This window comes from Molossus molossus, unplaced genomic scaffold (assembly GCF_014108415.1).
Source record: "Molossus molossus isolate mMolMol1 unplaced genomic scaffold, mMolMol1.p scaffold_m16_p_12, whole genome shotgun sequence".
Taxonomy (NCBI): domain Eukaryota; kingdom Metazoa; phylum Chordata; class Mammalia; order Chiroptera; family Molossidae; genus Molossus; species Molossus molossus.
In genome coordinates this window covers 11894460-11913933 of record NW_023425347.1, presented here as the reverse complement: position 1 = coordinate 11913933, position 19474 = coordinate 11894460, and the positions used below count along the sequence as shown (strand labels likewise).

Below are 19474 nucleotides of genomic sequence, written 5' to 3'. Positions count from 1 at the left end.
AGAGCAAAAAAGTGAGAAGAGGGTGAATGCAGGACAATAAAGGGGGGCCAGAGGATCCTCAACACCCAGACAGGGCTCTTTTGGTTTCCATGGAAACCACTCACTCTTTAATGGCAACAGATAAAGATGAGTGTGAGGTGGGTTCTCCACAGCAGTGCTTGTGTCCAGCCGGGGCTGCACAGACCTCATGCTATCCTTCACCCACAGTTCATCATTCCTACCCATCGCCTCAAAATCTGGCCAGGTGACACCCCACCCTTACCTATCTTCTGCTTCCCCTCCAACACTCAGAGTGAGAAGTCAGATGAATTTCTTCTAGGGTCACATGGCCCAGAATTACCCCATCAGCTTGGCATTGACCTTGAATCTTTTGTGGTACCCCTGAACTATGAAATGGCCCTTTTAAAAATGCAATCCAGTCTGCAGGACATGAAGGCTAAACAAGGATGCTCCCCCACGCCTTGGAGCACTCAGGTCGCCTAGGGGATCAGACTCTGTAGAGACAGTGTTGGGTCCGGGTGGCTGGCTTTGGCACCGCCCATGTGCATCACGACCAAGGGAGCCTGTGACGAAAAGCTCCCTCCCCACCTGGAGCGTCCAGAACTGAAACTAGCCTGATGCTTCCCCACGTGTGAACTGAAAGCACCCTGTCTCCTTGGGCGGCCCCTCTTCCTGCTGCATCTTCCTCCCACCCCGAGGAGCTGGCTCCACCGCGTGTCTCAGCGGCGCAAGATGCAGGCTGCTGCAATGGCCCGATGCTCTCACAGCAGAAGCATCTCACCCTCAGACACGTCATGGGGTGTGCCGGCCCGGGAAAGGATTCTGCGTGGAGTTTCCCTGGCCTGAGGCAGGGTGGGAACTGGTAAGGGGCTTGCTCACCTGAGTAGGGAGCGGCTTTGGCCTGTCCTTCCTGGCACCGTTTTTGACGCTGCCTGCTCCAGAGGCAGTGTGGGACATGCAAAAGGGAGGGGTTCAAATCACGCCCTCTCCAGGTGCTGTGCGACCTTGGTGACTGACAGCCTCCCTGGGCCTGAGCGTCCACCTCTATAAAATGAAGATAGGACGTACACCTGATTGGGTCGCAGTGAAAGGCTCCAGCATGTCCTGGGTAACACCAACTCGGGGGCCAGGCGGCCTGCCTGGGCCTCCTCGCTGTAGGAGGGTCAGCACCGGGAGGCAGCCTCCTTCTACACGGAACGCCAGCAGCGCCAGCACTCACTTCCTCTGCAGGGTCGCAGCGCAGTTCCAGGGCTCAGTGGGGACCGTGCGGTTTTCAGTTTCCTTTGTGTGTGTGGATGTTTGCCACAGGCCCGAGTGGCCAGCTGGCGGGTGCTGTGGAGAAATGAGAAAGGCTGGATCTGAATGCCAGGCTGGTCACACCCTGTCTCCACCATCACCCGCCGCCCCCACCTTGCAGAAGCCACTCCTTGCTCTCAGAGCCCCAGGGAGCCCCATGGTGGGGCCTGGGAGGCAGCCCACCGCCCAAGGCTGGCCTCGGTTCCGGTTCCGGGCCCTCCACAGCCTGAAGGTCCCCTCTGAGCAGGCCCGTCTGAACCAAGCCTTAATTAAAACTCCCCCCCAGCTCAGTCTCCACGTACCCTCCCAGTCTTTGACATCCCTCGTCTTTTTCTTTTTATTAAAAAGTCTTTAAACTTTTATTAATGAATAATATCCCTCAACCTTTCCCCTCGTTACAACAAACACAAGTTCATGGCCAGGTTTTAAAAGGGCATGTTGAGTGTGCATGTAAGATGACCGCTCTGTCACCCGCATGCCGTGACCCTCTTTATTCCCAGAGGAGCTGCGTGCTGCGGCGAGGAGGCGGGCGCCCCGCGGACGGAGCACGGACACGGGCGGACGGTGCGCACGGGCGCAGGAGCGTGGGATTCGAGGAGGCTGGCTGAGCACAGAGGTCAAGGAGGGAGCCAGGTGGGCGGTGTGTCAGTGGGAGCCGGATGCGGATGATTCGCTGGGCTGAGTCACGGCCTCCGGCAGAGCGCAGCGGGCGGGGTGGGGGTGGGGCTTTGAGGTGCAGGGCGGGGCTTTGGGCCAGACCCACCGTCACAGGGGCCTGTGTGCACGCGTGGCTGGCCTGTGTGCACCCTTCCCACCTCTGGGCCGAGGACACGCCTCGCCACATGTTGTCAGATGGACAGACTGAGGCAGGCGCCGCCCAGGCCCTGTGCGGAGGGAAGCGGGTGTTGTAACCCCGTTAGTCACTCCTTGCGCCCAGGTCAGCTCTCAGGAGCCCGTTGTGACTTGTGGTGGCAGCCCCGAGGTAACGCTTCTTCCTAGTCCCTTCCCTGGTCCTTCCTGTTTCCTCCACCTGCTTTGGCCTCTGGCCCCTCCTCTCCCCACCACGTCTTCCTGAAGGGTCGCCCTGCCGGAGGAGCCACCACACACTGGCCTCTGTCCAGCGGTCTGTCCAGCGTTTCTCTGCCCTCCTCGCCCCCAGTGCTGGGGAGGCAGGGGCAGCTGGCCCAGGAGCCAGGTTAGAGGCGTCCAACTGCCCCGTCCCCTTTGCCCCCAGACGGCAGGGAGTCCCCACACGTCCTGGCTGATGGCAGCAGGATGGGCCGCGGTGGGGGGCAGCAGGCCCCACTCGCAGCCAGCAGGAGGGGCTCGGGGCGCACGGGCCCACAGGGGTATGAAGGACGGCAGAGCCTCCGCATTCCAGGCTTTTTCCTATTTTATTAGTTGAATCTTGAGGCTTCATGCTACCTTAAAATTAGAAATGTTCACTCTGCTTTCAGAATGGAAACACAAGCAGAAACCGCTGTCCACTGAACTCCCGGCCCCAGGGCTGGGTGCTTGGTGGAGCCAGGAGCCTGGCCAGCCACCCGCAGGCTGAGTGACCTGGGCCATCATCACTCATGGCCTCGGTTTCCTCGCGTGTAAACTGATAGGGGTGGATGATCTCTCTCCAAGGCTTCTCTGGTTTTCAGGATTAAAATGCCAAGTCCAGAAACATTATTGTGAGCAAGTAATATGGTCAGAAAGCAAGTTACCAAAATAATAAGTTACAACTACTCTGAATTTTAAAAATGCAAGTGTTTTAAAGGTGACTTGGAAAATACAGGGGCCGTCACCCCCACCCCACAGGGGAAGAATACTTTTCTGTGCCATAAAGGAGCCAGGTCGGCCGCTTCAGCTCAGTGTTACATTTCCGCCAGCACTGGGAACTCACTTCGCCCGATTAGCTGGCAGGGAATCATCGCACCCGCTTGTGGAGAAGATTCCGCACTATTCAGAAGGCTCTTTGAAAAGGTTCTGGGGACGAGCTCTGCTGTGTGTGAAAGAGACAGAGACAGGGAGATGGAGAGAGACAGAGACAGAGATGGAGAGATAAAAATAGAGAGAGATAGAGACAGGGAGATTGAGAAATAAAAATAGAGAGAGTGAGAGTGACAGATAGAGAGACAGAGACAGAGAGAGACAGAGACAGGGAGATGGTGAGACAAAAATAGAGAGACAAAGAGAGATAGAGAGAGACAGAGAGAGAGGAGAGAGAGAAGATGTGTGGATGGGATGAATGAAACCAAAAGACTCAGATACAGTCACTGACATCAAGGATTTGCTGCCCAATGGGAGGGCCTAACATGCTAACAAGTAAAACAATTTAGAGTGTAGAACGGGGCCCTAAACAAAGGGTCCTGGGAGCAATGGTGCAAGGGTGGTTAATTCTGGCTGGAAGGAACCACAGAAGACTTACTGGAGGAGGTGACTTTTTCCTGAAGGGTGAGCTGGATATCTGTGGGTGAAGAGACAGGGGAAGGCATCTGGGCAGAGCAAACAGCACCTGGCCCAGGTCTTCTTCATGCCCATTTCTCTCCAGGGGGGCAGGATGAGCAGGGGGTCGGTGCCCTGGTGCTGCAGGGGCTCCTCCTCCCCTCTGGAGGTGGCACAGGGGAGCTGTTGGAGGTCTGCAGGCAGCAATGGGAGGGAGTGGGGGAGGCTTTCACTCGATTAGCAACATCTTAGAACCACAGTTAATTCTGGTTCTTGCAAAATTTTCTGGTCACATAAAAGGCAAGAAGTCAGTTTTTAAAAAGCTTTACACAACAGAAAAGGGATGCCCTTTCATCACTGACGAAACTCTATTTCTATGTCCCTTTACGGTTGTAATGGGGAGGGAAAGGGTGAAGACAGGACCACAGGACGTCTGTGTGAAAAGCAATGTTCTGCAATGAAGAACGTTTTCACCAACGTTGAACTCTCTACGATCCGCCCATCCCACAGCCGTTCATGCAGTGTCAGTATCTTCTTCAACCACCTGCAATCTTAGGAATGTTGAAGGAGTGGGGAGAGGGTGAAGATTCCAAGGATGAATAAAGTGAATTCTCTTCCTTTTAAAGCTGCAAACAAATGATTACACAGCCAACAAAGAAGGTGCCCACAGGATACAGAGGGGAGTCGCTGCGTCTTGAGAGCTGAGGGGGTATTCTCCGTTCTTGGTGCGGAGAAGTGTTTACCCACAAAGACGGGCGGGAAGGATGCTCACCAAAATGAAGCAGCAGAAGCCCGAGTGCACTAAGTGCCATGGTTCTCCCTGGACCTCCCTGGACCTCCACACAGCTCATTGTTCCCGAAGTACTGTGCAGCCTTTCCAGATGAGGTGTTCTTCAAGGGAAACCGCTCAGCCCCTCCCAGAAGGCCGCATCCGCTCCTTCCCCTGCAGCCTAAGCACAGGCTCTGGCACACGTGGAAACCTAATCAGTGTTTGCTGTCATCAAAGCAAAGCACTGCCATCCTGTGATGAAGGTCCAACAGCTATTTTTCCAGGAGGAAGAAGAGCACCTGCTGCTACCTGACTGTGCTAGAAGGGAGCATTCTAAGTCTAGTCCTACTGTGCTTCTGAGAGGGTGTTGTTCTCATAAAAGAAGAGGTGCTAAGTGCATCTTAACTGTAATGCCTGGCAGTGTTCAGAAGCACTGAATATGTAGAAATGAATACATTTTAAGAATTAGGAATAGTGTCCTTGCCGGTTTGGCTCAGCGGTTGGAGAGTCGGCCTAGGGACCAGAGAGACCTGGATTTGGTTCCCACTAAGGGCACTTACCTCAGTTGCAGTTTGTCCCCTGCCCAGGTTGGGGTCGTGTGGGTGGAAACCAGTTGATGAGTCTCTCCCACATGGATATTTCTTTATATCTCTCCCTCCCGCCCCGCTCCAGCTCTATCTGAAGATAAATGCAAAAACATCCTCGGGTGAGCATTAAAAAAATAATAATAATTAGGAATAGTTATTATGACTTTAGTGGCTGTTTATTGAGAGGGAGAAATAATTTTGCATACTATTTTTTCTAACTATTCCGTTACTTTGATTTTTCTTCCCCGCTTCCCTGGGTGGTGTTTGGAGGTTGTCGGGGGTGGGGGGGTGAGGAGGTGGCACACTGGCGTGAAGGAAGCACAGAGGAGCAGTGTGGGCTGGAGAGAGAGGAGGCTCCGGGTCTGCACATGTGGAAGGGAAAGGGGGGAGGTGGGGGGAGTGAGAAGGGAGCTTACGCTGGGAGGCAGTGGGCCTGCTGGGGCTGGGGCCTGGAGACTGAGCGGAAGGGGTGCAAACTCCCAGAGAAAAAATGTGGGCTCAAGGCATGCAAGAGGCACCCTTTGCATTTCATGCTTAATCTGTATTTTTCCCCTCCTGGAAGTGAGATCAAAACAGCAGATTGTGGATTTTTCCAGGCCAGATCGGCCCCAGGATCTTGGTGGGGGGGTGCCTTTTGTTACGAGGGAAGCCCAGTGGGGTAGTGATGGGGCCGGTGGGCCCTGGAGCAGATCCTGCCGGTCCACGTGATGCTGTGTAATTGATTAAACTCTCAATGCTTTCCTTACTCATAAAAGGCTCAGTAAGACCCCCTATATCAGCGTCCCTGTGAGACAGGAGGTCTGAAGGGAATATGGACACATCCAGAGCTCAGAATCGTGCCTGGTGCAGCACTGTGGGGCTCAGCACATAACAGTGAGGGTCCCTGATGTCCTTCCCATTTCTGCTTACTCTCATTTCCCCCTGGACATCCCGGAACGTATCCCGTGGCCTCACCCTGATCTCTGGTTATAAAAGGACTAAGGTTGCTTCTGTGTTTGTGGCATTTAGCATGCTTTTTAGCTGCACGTGATGACAAGTGGCTTCTCTCAGAAGAATATTTATTTTAATTTAACAGGAAGTTTAGTGGTTCATCAGATATTTCTTTTTTTTTCTTATCCTCACCCGAGGACATTTTTGCATTCATCTTCAGACAGAGCGGGAGGGAGAGAGGGAGAAAGAGAGAGAAACATCGATGTGAAAGAGACACACCGACTGGCCGCCACCCACACAAACTGCAACCAAGGTACGTGTCCTTAGCAGGAACCGAACCGAGGTCTCTGAGGTCCGCGGGCCGATGCTCCAACTGCTGAACCAAACTGGCCAGGGCCATCAGATGTTTCTATATCTCCCAATCTTTCCGCCTGATTTTGAGCCCCTTAGGTGGTCGTTAGCCAGTCCACCACGGTTGAGCAGAGAACATAGAGATGGTTACCACCAAACACGCCCATTTATGAGGTGTGACCACATCAGAGAACCACAATATGTAGAAAAGAAACATGCCAGGACGTATGTTTCCACCTGGGCATCGTCCTCTGAAGTGGTCACTTGAAAAGCAGGGCTCTTCTTCCAATGTGCTGTGTCGCTCAAATGTTTCAGACTCTTCTGTTGGAATCTGCCCCAGAAGTAAATCATGAATCACATACAAATATTAATAATTTTACAGTGAAAGCCCGTATTGGACCCCAAATAGGCCTCCCTTTTTTGTGAGGTACATCCTAGACAGCACCTTTGGCGAGGAGTGGTCCGTCAGTAGATGCTGCTGCAGGAGCACCCCAAGGGATCTATGTCAACACCCACGGTTTTCCTGACCTGATCCAGATGCTGGCCCCCAGACTGGGCTCCTGGGGAGGCTGGTCCAATCGGGGGCTGGCCAGTGCTCCATCAACCCTCTCTCTCCAGAGTGTGAACTGAGTGACAGAGACTGTTTAGACTCAAAAGCATGTGAGGGGTGGGATTATCACTGCAGGACAGAAACAACCCAGTGGACAAAAGCAGGAGAATGGGACAAATCTACAGAAAGAAATTCAGGTGGAAGAGCAGATGGCCCCGGAGGGGGAAGAAGCTGGCGGCAGCAGGGACCTGCCCCGAGGCCTTCCCAGGTCTGGCCTCATTCCCAGGCCGGCTGCTCTTCCGTTTTTGTTACAGTGAGAGGCCCTTGGGCCTTTCAATAATCCCCTCAGGTTGACTGGTCATCTCTTTCTGCCAACCAAAGAGCCTTGAATAGGACTGAAGTCAAGACAAAAACAAAAAGACTGTGTTATGAATGAAAAGGACAGACAGAAAGAAACAAAAGATGTGAGTAAAATTTGGTGAAGGACTGAATATGGGGGCAAAGAAGAATATGAAGGATCACACCAAGGTCTTGAGCTGGGGAAATAGGTACGTCAGAAACAGGAACGTGCGGGGAGCCGCTGGTGACAGGTGAGTTGTGTTTGGTGTGTTGAGTTTGAGATGCCTGTGGGGCAGATGCTTGGCGTAGAGACTTTGGACGACAGAGAGAGAGAGAGAGAGAGAGAGAGAGAGAGAGAGAGAGAGATATCTGGATCTTTGGGACTGGACTAATGACAGAGGCAACAGTGTAGAAGGAGTGGAGAAAGACGTGTATGTTGGCTTGGGTTTGGATAATGACTGGGAGGGGAAGGGATGTACAGTGCTCCCAAGGACTGGCATTAAAATGGTGAAAGTAAATGAAAGCAACAGAACCAGAAGTGGGGCTGGGAGAGTAGAGACGATCAAGGTACCACTGGTTTCCTAGCCCCTGGCAGATGCTCAGCAGATGTCTGTTTAGCTTGTCTAAGGAAGAAAACATACTTCATAGAGACCTTTGGAGGCATGCAGTCTGACATGTTGAAACAGTTCTCATCACTAGGGTCACATCACTACATTCTAGTCATTCTGGTACGAGATTTAGAGATGGAAGTGGTGCAGGGGCTTGAGGGAGCGGGAGGGCGAAGGATCTGGGAGGGCGAAGGAGAGGGTTGAGGGATGGAATTACAACACAGAAGGAAGGAGAAAGGGGATGAGGTTAAGATCATTGCCCGAAGTAAAACTTTTTGGATAATCTATGGATTTCAATTATTATAACCATTTTTCAAAGGGTCTGATGACCTTCTGTTGAATGATATATGGGATTTATTTCTGAAGGAAATTCTTGGGCTCAGGCCCGGAAATCTGCATTTTAAACACTCTCTGGGTGACTCTGAGCCTCCTAGCATTTGAGAACCTGCCTCCTTTATCCTTGGAGAGTTGACTGTATTATTTCACACTTTCTCTTCCTCTGGAAAACAGAGAGAGCACTCAAGAGGAATTCCCTCATCCATCCATTATGAAGAAAATCAATAATTCCAAAGCATGCTGCAAACCTTTTAGAGCCCCCTAGGGCACCACCATTCTTATAAAGATGGAATGCAGGCAGCATCTCCTTCAAAGACAGAGGCCAAGGATGATACCTGGGAAGGTTTCTGCTTCCCCCCAAAAGAGATCATTGGTGGTTCCCACCTCTGTAGTGTCTGTTGGCATTGTGGCAGGTAAGAGACCTGTTCCTTTCTTTCCAGACAGCAGAGAAAGTCTCTTTCGAAGTGTCATAAAAAGCAAAGTGACTCACAGTTGCAGAATTTAGTGTGGCACCAGGTCTATCAGTCCTGGGGGGAAGGCAAGCTGTATCGCCCCTGTGGTCTATCAAGACACGCAGTCCTGGACTGTGGATGTGAGGCATGACAGCCTCAGTTGTTTTTTTTGGGGTGGGGGTGGGGATAAAAGTTGTTTGGTTCCATCCACAGACATTATGGCTGTCATTGCAGTTACATCCCAAGTACCAGTTTAGAGGTGAGTTTTGAACAAAGAACATCCATGCCCTCTCAAGACAATATCAGACAGACAGACACGGACTCTCATAGCTGTGGTAACGGCTTACACACTGCATCATTTATGACTGGTTTTGCTGCAAGCAACAGAAAAATTCAGTCACTCTCAGCTTAGACCATCAGGCTGGGCCCAGGGTTGGTTCTGCGGCTTAGTGATATCACCGAGGCTCTGGCTCTTTCTGTTTTGCTCCTCTGCCATCTTCAGTGTGTCAGCAACTTCACACCTTCTAGTCAAAGACGGCTTTCCAGCTCGAGGGTCAGTTGACTTGCATACCGTGGAATCTCTTGGCAGAGGGCCTCCTCCTCCGGCAACATCTCACCAGGGAAAGAGATCCTTCCGAGAGGCAGGCCTTAGTCAGACTGCATGGATGCCCCTGGACCCATGGCTGCAAACGGGAGATGGCCATTAACAAGGAGAAGCCACTGCCATATAGAATGATTCTTTTATTCCTTGTGACCTGTGGTTCTTCAATCCTGCCGTCGCTGTGCTGGAAAAGCATCGCCGGCTTACGTTTCCTGCTGTGAAGCTGTAGCCAGAGCATCATCAACAGAGCCTTTCTCGTGGACCTTCTTGCGGGCAAGGTCTAGTTCTACTTGGTTCACAATGATCACAGAAGAGGCTCTGAGGGGACGAGGGCAGAGAACCTGGTATTTAGGTGGGGGGAGAAGACCTCAGGGAGGGAGTATGGGTCCAAGATGCTCCATGTACAAATTAGGATTGTGATGGAGCCTGGGTGCAGGGAGGTAAGTGAAGGCTGCAGGCAGGCAGGTGGGCTGCAGGCAGGTAAGCTAGAAAGACCAGGAGAGTGAGGCTGACTGCAAGGTCAAGGTCAAGATAAAACCTTAAGAAGCAAACCACAAGGCCCTTGAATTTGTCCTGTTCCCTCACATCCAGGCAGAGGCAGCAGCACGCTCGCAGTGTGGTGTTGGAGTACTTCTCTTCCACCCGATGACGGCTCACAGAGCATTTGCCATGAGCCGGCGGAGGCTTCGAGAGAAGCTGTGAAAAAGAGAACGCAATTCTAAAGATGCTCACTGTCTTTTGGTGACTAAGATTCTCTCTGCCTCTCTTTTTATCTCTGTGTACCCCTTTCTCACCGGCTGAGGGCTCATTCTGACTGATGCTTCATATACATCATCTCATTCGAGTCTTTTAACCTCCCTCTGAAGTAGGAGTGTTACTTTTGCTTCACAGCTGAGAAAATTGAGGCCCAGATCGTTGACCGGACTTACCTATGGTCCCACAGCTGGACGCGAATGACAAAGCTGGCACGTTGGGCTTCCTCCCCCTTATGCCTGTTTTTGTGTTGATTTTCAACATTTTACAATATTTTATTAATATTTATTCCTAATCAAGTAATAAAAACAAGTATTTTGAAATTCTGGTAGTTTTCAACTTCATGAAAAACAGTGTGTACATTCTCTAAATTCTTTCTGCTTTCCAGAGGCAACCGCCTTCAAATGTTGGCCAGTTCAGCTCCAAGTAATAGGCTAATGGTGCTATTTTTGATGTGTTAATTTTAGAGATCCTTTTTTATTTTTAGTCATGAAAGTTTAGCTCTCTATGCTGGACACTACCGGTCTGTCCCTTCTAGAGTACTCTTCTTGCCCTGGACAGTCCCTGGGAGCCGACCTTTGCGATGCAGTTGGGTCTAGTTAATGGAGGCATTGGCAGGAGGCTGGATGGGAACGGGGACCAGGGGGAGGGGTGTTTATCCTCCTGGATAAGACCCTCCTCCTCTTCTGACCCACAGCCTTGTCTTGACAGCTGCTGTCTGAGTTCTGATGATCTCCCCTCAGCCTGAGCCCCCAGGCCTGGCGGGGGCGGTGACTCCCTGCTATTATTAGTGCTGGTGTCTCCCTATCTTTGTTTTCCTCAACTCTGTCCAACTTTTGTAAACAGTTCTTGTGTTACAGTTTGATACCATTTACTTCTACCCCATCCCCATACAATATATTGTTTATATTATTAGTTAGTGTGATGCCCATATTATTATACAACATAAATATTGTTATATAAAAATTCCCCAGCCCTGGCCGGTTTGGCTAAGCAGTTGGAGTGTGACCTGTGGACCAGAGAGACCCGGGTTCGGTTTCCGCTAGGAGCACATACCAAAAAAAAAAAAAAAAAAAAAATTCCCCCAAGTAGGGAGTTATGAATTATGATTATGTTTTCCTTACTGAACAAGTTTGTTTTTACTGAATTTAACTGTCAAATATCAGTTTAAAAATTCAAAAAATCAAAATAAGCTTAATTTTTTTCCTTTTCATTGAATTTATTGGAATAACATGGGTTAACAAAATTATGCAGTTTCAGGTGTACAATTCACAACACATCATCTGTAGACTATATTGCGTGTTTACCACCCCAAGTCAAGTCTCCTTCCATCACCATTTATCCCCCCTTTACCCTCCTCCATGACCCCCACCCCTCCTCCTGGCAACCACCACACTGTTGCCCATGTTCATCAGTTTTTCTTTTCTTTTTTTTTTATCCTCATTCGAGGACATTTTTCCATTTTTTGTACAGACAGAGCGGGAGGGAGAGAGAGGAAGAGAGAGAGAGAGAAACATCGATGTGAAAGGGACACATCGAGTGGCTGCCACCCGCACGACCAACCAGGGCCAGGGACAAACTGCAACCGAGGTACGCGCCCTTAGCGGGAACCGAACCCGGGTCTCTCCAGACCGCAGGCCGACGCTCTAACCGCTGAGCCAAACCGGCCAGGGCATCAGTTTTTCTTTTCTGATCAGTCCCTCCCCTCCCCACCCCAGCCCCCACCCCACCCCCCACAGCTAGCAGACTACTCTCTATGTCTCTGTTTTGCTTGTCTGTCCATTTTGTTCATTATATTACACATATAAATGAAATCATATTGTACTTGTCTTTCTCTAACTGGCTTATTTCACTTATCATGATGTTTTCTGGGTCCATCCATGCTACGGCAAAAGGTAAGATTTATTTCTTTTTATGGCCAAGTAGCATTCCATTGTGTAAATCAGGGGTGGGGAACCCTTTTTCTGCCAAGGACCATTTGGATATTTATAACATCATTCACAGGCCATCCAAAATTATCAGCTTAAAAATTAGCCTGCTCTGTTTGGTCAGGCTGATTTGCTGAGGTGTATGATGTTAGCTGGTCTTGATTTGGAGGGTCGTAGTGGCTCACAGGCCAGACGTTCCCGACCCCTGGTGTACATGTACCGCAGCTTTCCCCCACTCATCTACTGATAGACACTCGGCTGCTTCCAAATCTTGACTGTTGTAAATAATGCTGCAATAAACATAGGGCTACATATATTCTTTTGAATTAATGTTTCAGGTTTCTTTGTTTTGTTTTGTTTTTAATAATTTTTTTATATTGATTTTAGAGAGAGAGGAAGGGAGAGGGAGAGAGAGATAGAAACATCGATTAGCAAGAACATCGATTGGCCGCCTCCTACATGCCCCCCACTGGGGATTGGGCCTACATCCTGGGCATGTGCCCTGACCAGGAATCGAACTGGTGACCTCTTGGTGATTGGGTCGATGCTCAACCACTGAGTCACACTGGCAGGGCTGTTTCAGGTTTCTTTGGATAAATTCTCAGAAGTGGAATCTCTGGGTCATAAAGTAATTCCATTTTAAATTTTTTGAGGAAGCTCCATACTGCTTTCCACAGTGTCTGCGTCAATCTGTACTCCCACCAACAGAACACAAGGGTTCCCTTTCCTCTACATCCTCACTAACACTTATTGTTTGGTGATTTATTGATGATAGCCATGCTGACAGGTGTGAGGTGATGTCCATTGTGCTTTTAATTTACATTTCTCTGATGATTGGTGACTGTTGAGCATCTTTTCATATGTCTACTGGCCATCTGTAGATTCTCTTTGAAAAAATTTCTATTCAGGTCCTTTGTCCATTTTTAATTGGATTGTTTGATTTTTTTGGTGTTGAGTTCTATAAGTTCTTCATACATTTTGGATATGAATCCTTTATCAGATGTATCATTGGCGAATATGTTCTCCCATTCAATGTTTTTTTTCATCTTGTTGATGGTTTTCTTTGCTGTGCAAAAACTTTTTAGTTTGATGTAGTCCCATTTGTTTATTTTTTGTTGTTGTTTCCCTTGCCCGAGGTGATATATCAGAAATGTCTGGGATTTTACAGCCTATGTTTTCTTCTGGGATTTTTATGGTTTTGGGTCTAACATTTAAGTCTTTATTCCATTTGAGTTTATTCTTGTGTATGGTGTAAGAAGGTGGTCTAGTTTCATTTTTTTTTTTTTTTGGCATGTATCTGCCCAATTTCCCAACACCATTTATTGAATAGACTGTGTTTACCCCATTGTACATACAATGTTCTTGCCTCCTTTGTCAAATATTAATTGACCATAAAATTATGGGTTTGTTTCTGGACTCTCTTTTCTGTTCCATTAATCTATGTGTCTGTTTTTATGCCAGTACCAGGCTGTAGGGTTAGGGTTGGGATTAGGGTCAGAGTTAGGGTTAACCCACAACCAACATCATACTCAGTGGGCAAAAACTATAAGCATTTTCCTTAAGATAGGGAACAAGACAGGGATGTCTTATTCACCACTCTTTAAAACAATTTTTTAAAAATATTTTTTTTATAGATTATTTCAGAGAGAGAGGAAGGGAGAAAGAGATAATCAATCGGCTGCCTCCTAGGACCTCTTGGTCCATGGGACCACACTCAATCCACTAGGCCATATCAGCCGGGCCACTTTCATCACTCTTATTCAATGTAGTACTGAAAGTCCTAGCCATAGCAATCAGACAAGAAAAAGAAATAGGCATCCAAATTGAAAAAAAAAAAAGTAAATTTGTTATTATTTGCAGATGACATGGTAATGTATATAGAGAACCCTAAAGATTCCCTAAAAAAATGACTAGAACTGAATTTAGTAAAGTAGCAGGAAACAAAACAAATATCAGAAATCAGTGGCATTTTTATACAAAAATGGAAACTAAGAAAATACTCCCATTCACAAATGCTTAAAAAACAACCACCTAGGAATACATTTAACCAAGAACGTAAAAGACCTGTACTCAGAAAATTATCAGACACTAAAGAAAGAAATTGAAGAAGAAACAAATAAGTGGATAGGAAGAATTAACATCATTAAAATATTCACACTACCCAAAGCAATCTATAGATTCAACACAATTCCTATCAAGATACCAATGGCATATTTCATAGAACTAGAACAAATGTTTCAAAAGTTTATATGGAGCCACAGAAGTCTTAAGGAAGAAGAACAAAGTGGGAGGAATCATGCTACCTGATATCAAACTATACCATAAGGGCACAATAATCTAGTTACCTACCTTTAATTCTTTCCACGTGCTTCATCAGATCTGTTGAGTGCCTTTAAATGTTGTTTTACAAGGTCTCAAACGTTGTCAGTTCTCTATATCTTTTTCTTGGGGGTGGGGAGTATTGAGTAAATCAGCATCCATAAAATAGAACTTGATCCCATGCATTCTGAAATTAAAGCTGTAACTAACAAACTAACAAAGTGATCAACATGGGAGTTTAATTCCCCGGGATCCCTCCCTTCATTGATCATAAAGGTTTTACTTGGCAAACAGTGTGCCTAGTTATAGATCCTAAATAGTTTACTGTATAAATACTATGACCTCTTTTTGAAGTATCTTATCATCACCCCTTTCAAATACAGTAAACCCTCGACTTTGCAGACCTCAATTGAACAGACTTCAAATTTAACGGATAAAATTTCCAGTCGATATGTCATATGTGAAAATCAATACCCTGTTAGTTTTAAAATGTTTTAAATCAAGATTTACTTATAATTAAATTAACATGTTGTTTTTTGTTATTAATGCACTATTATTTTTAACAAATTTTAGCGAATAGGCCACATGTTGAAAAAAACACTGTAGTAATTTCGCTGACATAAATAAGCATTACATGTCTACAGCTACAGTCTGCATATTTAATCCCAGTGTCGCTGCTTGGAAACAATGTTCTGGGAAGGATGAGCGTGTGATCACACCACAGCCCGGGTGGTAATTGGTTCTGCTGTTGCATGGTGTGACTTTCTGCAGCAGTTCTAACTCTGAGAACACATGTTCCCACGTGCGCTGAGCCACGTTTACTCTCAGTGACCGGTGAATACATGCGTTTACTAGAACTATTAAGTATAAATTTAAAATTACAGTAACACATATAGACAACTTCTCTGTGAAATTAAACTTTTTATACATAATTTTAATTACACAAACGTATCTACATAAGTAAAAACAGCTAAATGAACTGATTTGTCAATTTTTTAATATATGTATGTGGAAAATCTACTTTGTTATATGACGGACTTTTGGCTTTAACGGACACCCCCTCACCTGAATTAGTTCATGATGTTGAGGCTTCGCTGCAGCATGTTTTAACTTCTCTGTTAGTTGTAGGCTCTGCCTTCTCCTCGCCTGCTGAGGATCACCGGGTTTTACCCTCGCTGCCCAAACATCTTGAGGCCTAGCTAACCCCAGGGCAGTTTTTAGACGTGCTTGTCCATAAAAGAAGGCAGCAGATTTTATTTGTTCAGTAACAGGTGTGTAACCTTTGGCTGGTTAACACATCCTTCTTGCAATGTCGTTCTTATAAACATAAGATCTCTATTTTAAAATTCTGAAACTGGTTTTATTCCTTACAGCCTTTGCCTAGAGCTCACTCTCAGGAGCCCTCTGTTAGCTGGCTGTCATGCTGGGCTTCCCTTCCCAGCTTTTGGGACTTTCCTCTGCCCTGTGTGCTGGACAGCCTGTTTCTTGAATCTGATACCTATTTCTTGATTTATTCCCTTGCTTTGCTGGAGCATATCCTTTAGCAGCTTAATAAGAAAGAATAAATAAAAGGTAAATTTTCTTGTGTTCTTACATGTCTGAAGATGTATTTGTCCTACTTTTTACTTGATTTGTAGTTGGACAAGTACACAATTTTAGGTTACAAATTATTTTCCTTCAAAAATGTGAAAGCATTTCTCCATAGTCTTCTAATATCCAATGTTGCTAGAGAGAAATCTGAAGGCATTTAATCCCCCATTCTTTTGTTTGTGATATAGTTCCCTTCAGAATTTTCCTTTTAACCTTGGTATTCTGAAATTTTATGACACATGACTTTGGTAGGACTTTTAAAATTTATTATGTTGGGCAATCAGTGATCATTTTCAATTTGGAGAATCAGCACTCAGTATGGGAATTTTTCATATATAGTTATTGTCTTATAAAGTTATATAACTTTATGCAATATAGACAATATATTCTCTCTCTCTCTCTATATATATATATATATGTATATATACATATTCTTTTCTTCTAATCTATATACAGCCTGAAGAATTCCTGCAATTTGATTGGAAACTTATAGATTGAGTTTCTCTGTCTTGTCTTTTATTGTTCTTCTCTTGTTTCTCTGTTTTCTGGGAGATTTCTCTGGCTTTATATTCTAGTTATTTACTAAGGTTTTAATAACATTTTTTCCCCCAATTGTTTCATTTTTTAAAATAGATTTTTAGAGAGAGAGAGAAAGGGAGAGAGACACAAAGAAACATCACTTTTCATCGGCTGCCTCCTGTGCGCCCCCTGCAGGACTGAGTCTGCCGTGCCCTGACTGGGAATAGAACAGGCCACCTTCCAGTGCGTGGGACGACCCCCAACCAACTGAGCCACGTTTGCCAGGACTGATAGTTGTTGTTCTTTTTTAATCCTTACCTGAGGACATTTTCTCGTTTTTTGTTCAGATAGAGTGGGAGAGAGAGAGAGAAACATCCACGTGAAAGGGACACATTGAGTGGTTGCCACCTGCACGACCCAACCAGGGCTGGGGACAAACTGCAACCAAAGAACATGCCCTTAGTGGGAACCGAACCTGGGTCTCTCTGGATCACAGGCTGACGCTCTAACCGCTGAGCCAAAGCGGCCAGGGCTGATTGTTTTATTTTAAAAGTATTTTGTTCTGATTATACATATTCAGCATCTCTCTTTAACTAAGGACGATGTCAATTTTTTATTAAAATATTAAAAGTTTTTTTCTTGTCCATCTTTATTTTGCCTCAAGACACCTGGACCCAGAGAGCGAGTGTCTACAGACTCCCAACCATGCACCTCTGCAGTTTTGGGCCACAACCAGTACCCAGTACCCATGGGCACAGTGCCAACCCTCCCACACCTCCTCTTCCTGTGCTGGGAGTAACAAGTCTGTGAGTTTCTCCCCTGGGTATTGCAGCTTTTCATACCCCCTCTTCGCCATCTGTCTCTCCAGCTCCACACAGCCCTACACCAGCTCATTCACGCCTGCTGATTCCCTGCCTCCCTGCACAGACGCAGGACAGAAATGACCCTTTTGTTCCGATAATGAGAAAGGGGGACACTTGGGTGCAGAGGAGAAGGGCCCTGAGTCAGCTGGGTGAACTGGCTGGAACCCAGCGGGGTCCGAATCCCAGGATTGACTTCCATCTACAGCCTCGGTGCTTCCAAAAAATTAAACATTTTTATTTAAAAAGCTTTCTTTTATTTTTGTTCCTTCTAGGCTTCTGTTTTTGATTTGTCTGTATTAGTTTCTCAAACCTTGGAGGCTTACTTAAAATGCCTGGAGACTCCTAGGGGATTGGAACCCTGTGTTTTCAAGTTTAAGCTTTCAGACTGGTGGGCATCGAAGTAGGGTGAGTGGTGAGCTGGACGTTTTTGTTGGGGACCTCTGTATTTCAGTATCTAAAGGCTTCTTTTTTCTAGGGCCAACTCATTTTTTGAGAAAACAAATGTCCATATTTTTACCTAGGGGTAAATGATTGCCATGAGAGGGTGACAGAGGCTGTCTTGCATGTCTCAATCTCCGTACGTACTTACGCCAACCCCACGTTTTCACTGACCCCTACCTCCCACTGTGTCTAATGTCCCTAAGTCTGGAGGATCTCAGGTCACTTTTCCCCACAGCAAGTCCCCAGTCCCTGACGGGTACGGGCGAGTGCACTGCCATGTATGGGGTAGGGGAGTTGCTAGCAACAGAGGAAAGAAAGGACACATGGTGATCCAACCAGCCCATAGTCAGACTTTCAGTCTGCTCCCGTTTCAGATCCTAGATTCATGCTATCTTTCTGGGTGTCTGATATCTTAAAAGTTGAAAGCTTTTGGGATTTTGGAGGAAGACTGACCACTTCTCGTATCCTTTTACCCCCTCACCCCCTGCCCTGCAGCAGGTACCCTAGCTTGCCGCTTACTGCTAAACTTTGACCTGTTTTGATCCGCTTTCCATCTTATGAAAAACTGGTAAAATCTTTCATTTATTGCCTTGGGCAGTGTTGTTAAGTGGTTAGAGCATCAGCCTGTGGACTGAAGGGTCTTTCTTGGGTTTGTTTCCTGGTCAAGGGCATGTACTTAGGTTGCATGTTCAATCTCTGGCTTCGGTTGGGGCATGTGCAGGAGGCAATCAATCAATGTATCTCTCACATCAGTGTTTCCCTCTCTTTCTCTCTCTCTCCCTCTCCTATTCCCTCCCTCTCCCTCATTCTCTTCTACTCTCTCTAAGACTCAATGGAAAAAATATCCTTGGGTGAGGATTAACAAAAAATAAAATAAAATCTTTCACTTACTGACGTCTCCTCTCTTGATCCCTTTTAATTCCTTCCCAGTTATTTTAAGCCTCTGGAGGTCAGAGGTGTATTGAGATGTCCCATAGGCCATGGTTTGAAGCATTAAGACAGCTTTGCTCAGGATCAGCTTTGAGGGGTTTTTCCTCCAACAGCAATAACAAAATGATCCCCATCTTTCAGTTGACCACAGCAGGTGACAAGGACTCTCTCCTTGACCAAAGTTTAGCCAGGCTCCTTTGAGCCCTCTTCTCAACTAGGCCTTGATCCCAGCCTGCCTAGCCCAGGCTTTGCAATAATCCTGGTAAGGCGGTTTAGTGAGAATCCCCTCACCTGGATGTCTGGTCAGGTTCTTCATCCCCCATCCTTGATGTGTACGGCCTTGGCCTGCCTTCAGCAAGAGTCATGTTAGGTCAGGTTAGCAAGAAACCCCCACGCTTGGTGTTCCTTCAGTGATTTCCATTCACTGACCTGCATACTCTGCTTCTTGGCTGTAAATCACTACTCATCTATGTTGTATTCAGAGTTGAGATCCGTTTTTCTTACCTAATACAATCCCCTTATTGCAATCCTCTTGAATAAAGTCTCCCTTACCATTTTAACAAGTGCCAAGATAAATTTTTTTCTCTAACACTGATGGTTGGGAAACAGTGTTCAGTCAGAGACTGGAATGGGAATTGGACAGCTGGTCTCTGCCTCATGAACATTTTGCTTGACCAGTGTGGTATAGGAGGTGGATTTTTTAGGACATGCTTTCCTAAACCATGAGCTGCAAACCACTGTAATCCTTCACTAAGTCACAACCAACACCGAAAAGAAAGAAATCAAGTCCAGTTAGAAAACACCATTATGCATTGTCTATAGTTGAGAGAAGTGTTGACTCTTGAAGTCTTTTTTTCAGTTTATGTGGCTGAGTACCTG

At 46.8% G+C, this 19474-nt stretch overlaps 1 pseudogene; it reads right to left on the bottom strand.

The window, feature by feature from the left end:
• Positions 1-9455: 9455 nt before the first annotated feature.
• The window catches only part of LOC118626200, a 52804-nt pseudogene continuing 42785 nt past the window's right edge, over positions 9456-19474 (bottom strand).